Raw genomic sequence first — 6,745 nt, 5'->3', positions numbered from 1 at the left:
TGGAATATTTCCAGTCTGGCAAAGCAATAATTTGTGTTGTAATTCTTATTTATTATAATAAATAATGTTAGGGAGAATGTCAATAGTTAATAAGTACTACATATTTTCATTAAAAGATTGGTTTAGAGATCCCATAGGTGATTTGTGTAGCAGTGTAATTGCATAAAAATTGTAGACATTATTCAGAAACAAACTCAATCACTATAAAACAGTGTTGCAAGGACAAAGGTAGCTACATGACAGAGCTAGAGGCTACTCCAAAGTTGCCAATATAAGTGTCTGAGGAATTTGCCAAGGAGACAGATGCTGCTGACAGAAAAGTGTTCTACTCCTTGACATTTGGGTATAGCAATGGTCAAACTTAAGACAAACATAAGTGAAACTGTTCTTCATTCCCATGCAATGTTATATCTACTAAAGGTGAGCACAGCAGTGTTTTCCTGGTTCTCTTAGAAAAATGAGAAATTGACTTGTCCACAAATAAAAAACTTTTCAAACCCTGCTATGAATCTAAAATTTTACCTGTACTGCAACACACAGATACTTCTAAGGAATGGCAGCTTGAGAGAGAACAATTTTAGCAGAATCAAGTGATCTTCACAACTCTCAAGTCAGCAAGCCAGAACTAATAGTTTCATGTTTGTTCTGATATTTTGTTCCTTGCAGAATTCCAGAAAGAACTGTCTTGGTTTACACTATGCAGACTCTACTGGAGTCCGGCAGATAACTTGAAGCAGAAAGTTCTATTCGCTCTACCACATAATGCTTAAGTGATACATCAGGTCAGGGGAAACCCAAGTTGGAAGCATGCATACAAACTGTAAACCTGCCACCTGAAATTCCATTTTAGCATGGACCATATTGCTGTTGATCAGTGAGCACAGCTGATATCAATCTTCTGACATTCTGAACTCAGGAAGGGAAAAGGCTCAGAGTACGTCCTGAGAGATTGCTCTGTGGTGAACCCACAGAAAATATGTTAATTAGTGAGAGAAAAGCTGAGAGCAGGAAATCCACTACAGTTGTTGGACATTGACTACAAAAAAATCTCAGGAGGAGCATTGTTGGAGAGCCACAAAAGGTTGCCTTTAGGCTGACCTACCGAAGTGTGAAAACCAATAAAGAATTTAAGAAGAATACAAAAGTACAAGTCGTATGTAAATGGCAGTTGTTTAGTTGTATTTTTATTTGAACTTTGAGTTTAGTGAAGGCTCCAGAGAAAAGGGAAAGGACAGTAAAATACCAAATAAAATGCAATACCTGTTGTTCACATAGGAAAGGAAATTCTGGTTATCTAAAAACTGTGGTGCGTCTGAAGATCTTGGAATCATGGCAGATTTATTTCTAAAATTGAACTGAATTAGCTAAGTGAACATCATTGCTCAAATGGTTAAACTGGACATCACAAATAATTAAGAAAGAAATAAAAAGTAAACAAAAAAATTTCATTATGCCATTATTCCATTATGTGGAAACCCTTTATTCTTTCTCTGCCTGTAAGACTGCATGCAGTTCTCATTCTTCTATCTCAAAACTTCTGGAATAGAATACAAATAGAAAGAAAGGAAAGCAAAGAAAATGACAAAATATGTTAAAAGGTTGCTGTGTGAGAATTGATTAAAAGACTACAACTCCTCTTTCTGGCAAAGAGAAAAGTGGAAAACAGTAAGGTCACAAAGGGTATTTAAAATAAGAATTTTTATTGTTTAAATTTATTGTTTATTACTTTTTTTTCTAGAGAAATGAAGCAGATGAGCAAAGGATTAGGCAGGAGGCTTAGTTGGTATATTTTCATATAAGATATAAAGATCTTTGGGACTAATTGAAAACATAAAGAAGCTCAACAGTCTTAAAAAAATAATGGCAGAAAAGGGATTTTTTGATAGCTGAGGGGTTATATCTCTCCTTTTGCTGTCTGTTTTTCACAAGTTTCTGCATGAGTCTCGTATCAGATAGAAGGCCTTTGACCATTTCATATCGTCTTAACTTATTGTTCTTTATGCTTTAGTCAAGAGAAAATATAAAGGGATACCAGGACTAATAATATAAAACTTTAAGATAATTTCCACTGTTTTTTCATTATTTTTTTTCTTAGCTATTATTTACAGACCTCGATGTCTTAGAAGTCACAACTATCACATGACTGGGTTTGATAAGAGAATGTCTTGTCCTATGAATTTGCTTGTTGAATGGAACCATGACACAGGCATAGCCTAAAAAAAAAAAAAAAAAAGCTGGAATTGGTGTAGCTATCTAAATTTACCTCTGGAGGAATTATGATAATTCAACCTTACCATCTCCCATCTTTTATAAAGTTTTCATACATATGCTCTTCCTTTGCCTTGCCTTATCTTGCTTTTCTCTGGCCATGGCTTTGCCAGATTGAGTCAAGTCTTTTGTCTTACTGACTCAGTTATAGCTCCAGGTGTAATTGTGTCTGCCATACCAGCTCCATAGGATGTTTAGAGTTTAACAAGGCTTCAATTCTTACAACTGTTATGGCCCATAAAGTGATTGCTATGAGAAAGTCTTAAGATGAGTCAAGAGTTACCATGGGAGCAATCTGTCCTAACCAGGCTACTCTGCTAAGTCCATTAGGGCTCTACACAGTCATTTGACTCTGGATCTGAGCATTTAAATGGATAGCTGGCAATAGGTCAAAGCAGCTGTTCTCTTCCCTCTCTCCCTCCTGCCAGGACAGGTGGTATCTCAAAATTATCTTGTTTTTTGATAAACATATAATAAAATTGTATCCATTTGGTTGCAGTTGGAAAAAGTTAATACTTCTGTCAATCTTCATCAAGCCCCTACTATTCATAACGTTGCAATAACTGAAGACTAAATTGGCAGGTGCCTCATGCAGTACTTCTGAAAAACAGATCAGATATATTGGACCAAGTCCTGCTAGTGGTCAAGCTGAGTCTCTGAACTCTTTAAGACACTGTATGTTGTAGGTTGGGTTGGTTTAGTCAGGGATTTTATTAATGTTTGTTAGGTTGGTTCTCTTTACCCCTATTTTCCCTCACAATGGTTTGCTCCAGGTTGTTTAACACGGGAGCTCCTGTCACTCAGACATGCCAATCCTCTCACTTCTCAGTTTTCTCCTTACAAGGTTCTGTCAGTCAGGGGTTGCCACTCCTTGTTGGGGTGTCAATCTTGTAACCACTCCCTGCTTCTTCATGAAAGTTCTGCATCAATCACCCCACCTTAGCACTGCTATTTGTCCCAGAACGCTGTACCCACCTGTGTTATGTTCCCATAGGTTGTTGTGATCCGTGTCACTCCCCTGTCATTTGTCCCCATAGGGCGAGGCCCACCCCCTATTTAATCTAATGCATTCCTTTGTCCCATCGCCATTTTGCCTTGCATTTGCACTGAGGATGGTTTGCTCCGTCCACATATAGGAAAATAAACCTTCTCACGCTAGCAAGCAAAGTGTCCTTCTCTTGTCCCTTCGCTTCCTCTCAGCATGAAGCTATCAAAGCTGTGTTACCCACGCTGGAGCACACAGCACTAGCAGGGAGGCAAACACCATAACCCTGGAGTGCCCGTTCATGTGGCGGCTATTGTCTCACAAAGGCAGCGCTAGTCAGGGCTTTTCGACTGCTTGAGGTCATAGCAGGTTACTGCCTCAACTGTAGAGAGTTTGGGTTACATTATCTTTTTCTGCTTACTCTTTGCAGTGCCACCCAGGTGTTAATTTCCAAGAGACTTTGTCCAAGACAGCTTGGAATTAGGAAAATACACACATTACAGACATTAAGCATTTCTTAGTCTTCTAGATTTTGTCTCCTAAAAATAAAAAAAGCAACCTCTACTCACTCTTAACAAGTATTTAGTCAACTTTTCTTTAAAAATAAAATGAGTCAAAACATAGTCCTATTATTTTTTTTAATAAATCCCACCAGAATATGCATTTTATTTCTTCAGCTTCCAAATTACTGTAAATTGTTTAGCATGGTTCTTCTAATAACCTCCCTCTGATGGCTCTTTTCTATATGCCTTTGGAAGTTAAATCTAATTAGAGTAGCTGTAGAACTGTTTGGCATATGTCTCATAAAATTCTTTACCCCCTGCCCTCCTCCATACTTAATACTTCCTAATTAACTCTGAAATGAAAATGAAAAGGAATTGACACACATACCAGTTTTCACCCAGACAAACACAGTAAAGATCCCCACAGAGTATCTTTGAAAACCACACTCACAGAGAATGAATAAATTAGTTTATAAAACAGAGAAAATACTTTTATATATATATTTATATGACTTTCACCCAGGTCTTCACTTTCTAAAATATGTCTTTTTGTTTATTGATAACCCAAGTAGGTCTCTTTAGATGAAAACCTCTTACTTTCCAATAAAGGTGAAATTCATACTCCTAAACTGATGTGTTTATGCACATAATTTGTATATTAACAGCTTAAAATTAGGTTTAACAAAGCACATATTTCATGTGTTGTATGAATAAAAAAGAAGCAGTGAACAAAGAATCCAAAATTATTTACTGACATAAAAGCAACTATTAATGTTGATGCTCTAAAGAAGTTGAATAGTTGAATATCTTAAGTTTATATTTTAAATTTATTCAGAATTAGACTCTGTTGCTCATGATCAGGAAATTGAGAATATACTCCCTGGAGTCCTAGTGTCTTTTTTAAAATTAATTTTCCTCCTTCAGATTACAAACTTCTAGGGACAGTGAATATATTTTATATGTGCATCAGGATTTACAGCCTTAGTTTACAATTGAAATGGAATTGTTGAGCCAGCAGTGGCTGACACCAGACTCCCATCCAGTCACTCACTCACTCCCCTCCATTCAGCAGGAAGGGAGAGAAAATAGGAAAAAGCAGTAATGAGAAGTCCCATAGGTTGAGATAAAGACAGCGAGATTGTTTACCTATTAGAAGTGTTGGCAAAATGGATTGAACTCAGGAAAAAAATTTAATTTTTGTCAATTTGAATAGATTTGGCTGGTGAGAAACAAAGATACAAACAATAAAACAGGAACTTTACAAACCCCTGTCTTGGTTTAGGACTACGCATCAATGAAATGAAACTGATCCAACATATGCAGTTAAATGCAAAAATAAGGCAAAAAGTATCATTGAGGTCATGTACATAATTTTACATATTTTGTTTCTTTAGGTTGGATTCTTTTAACTGAATGGGTCATTCAAGGTGTTTTTGCTTAGTTCTTCATCTCACCCTTGTGACTATAATGTTGGCTAGATTTAGTAATCACCATTGGTGTAAAAATTCTGTTCGTATTAACCTTTTAATGTCAACATTATGATATCCTCTTTAGCTGAATTTATATCAGCATTTAAACTAGCTCAAAAGGAGAGCAAATAATCTGAAAATTAAATAATAAAAATCAACTGCCAGTAAGAGGATAAGCCTAGAACAGATTCTTTTTCCAAATCAAAGATATTTCTCTCCCATATTAAACATATATCCCCTATGTTTATATCTGCAACACTTTTTATATTTAATTTATCTACCTCTTAGTCCAGATAATTTTATAATAATAAATTAATAATAAATATAAAACTAAAACTGACAACAAACATCTTATAAACCTGAAAACAATGGTCAGTTTTGAATGTAACATCTGTTACATTCAAACAGATGTAAATGCTATATGATGTAAATGTTATATGAAGAGAAATGCAAGGGATATTGTGTATGTCTACACAGGCATTGATGCATTCTTGCAGCAATTCAATACTTTTTTGTAACCATCCTAGATGTTTTAAAAGGGCCCTAAATTTGCTATTACACTAGGGTAATTTTCATGTGGGAAGGAGGTGGTGTTGGTGAAGGTAGAATGAGCAGAAACAGGGTGAAACCTGGGTCTTTGAATGATTTAAATTTTGTTCTATGTTATTCTTTGTGTTCCCTGTAGACCTGACACAAATGTTCCCTTGCTATCCTGATTTAGACTCCCACAGCAGCTCATTAACAGTTCAAGGCAGACCTTGTGAGAAAAAGATTTTTAAAAAAAAACCAAAATGCACTATTCAGCTACTACATCTATACATAGCTGCTGACACTATTCCACCTCTGTAAAGACAAAAGGATTCCAAGAGATCTCTTACCACAACACTGAAAGAAAAGAACAGTAGAATCTGAGCCTGAGGTTACCAGCACCATGGGTGGTCCAGATCAGAAAGATGTGTAAGGAGCAATGCTGATGTCATGCCGTGCTTCCTTTGCAACGTTTGGCTTTCACCTCAGATTTGAGCATTCGTTTGTTTTCAGGTCAGAGTTTTCAGACAACCACAAAGCTCTAGGGACACTGGGACTGGATAAGACACTCAAAGGAGACCACAGCACTGCACCAATATTGCTCCTTACACACTTTCTAAACCTAGACCACTCCATGTCCTGGGGACCTAACCTTCAGCCCAAAGCCATTACTGGGGTTAGGGTTTGGAAAACCACAAAGTCTACAGCTCCAGGCACAGTGGAGCTGCAAAAGGCATACCAAGAGGAGCATGGCACTGCACCAATAGTGCTCCTTCCACACATATTTCAACTCGACCACCCATTGTGATGGTAACCACCAAGCCATTATTAGGGTTGAGGTGAGGGTTCAGAGAACCACAAAGCCTACAGCTCCAAGGACATAGGGGCTGAAAAAGAAATTTCAATGTGTGCAGTGACCCAGATTCATATTGCTCTTGCAGAACTTATTGTATATGACATTTTTCTTTCAGAATTGTGCAGATTTTTAACCT

At 36.8% G+C, this 6,745-nt stretch overlaps 1 long non-coding RNA gene across 1 annotated transcript; it reads right to left on the bottom strand.

Moving 5' to 3' along the window:
* Positions 1 to 1,451: 1,451 nt before the first annotated feature.
* LOC128788363 (uncharacterized) lies at positions 1,452 to 3,641 on the bottom strand. The gene is made up of 3 exons (XR_008431048.1): positions 3,244 to 3,641; positions 2,111 to 2,213; positions 1,452 to 1,537 (listed from the first exon to the last, which is right to left on the bottom strand). It is a non-coding gene; the product is annotated as an uncharacterized LOC128788363 (long non-coding RNA).
* Between the last annotated feature and the right edge of the window lie 3,104 nt (positions 3,642 to 6,745).

The sequence above is a fragment of the Vidua chalybeata genome, chromosome 5 (assembly GCF_026979565.1).
Source record: "Vidua chalybeata isolate OUT-0048 chromosome 5, bVidCha1 merged haplotype, whole genome shotgun sequence".
NCBI lineage: Eukaryota > Metazoa > Chordata > Aves > Passeriformes > Viduidae > Vidua > Vidua chalybeata.
This window is presented reverse-complemented; position numbering and strand designations above follow the sequence as displayed.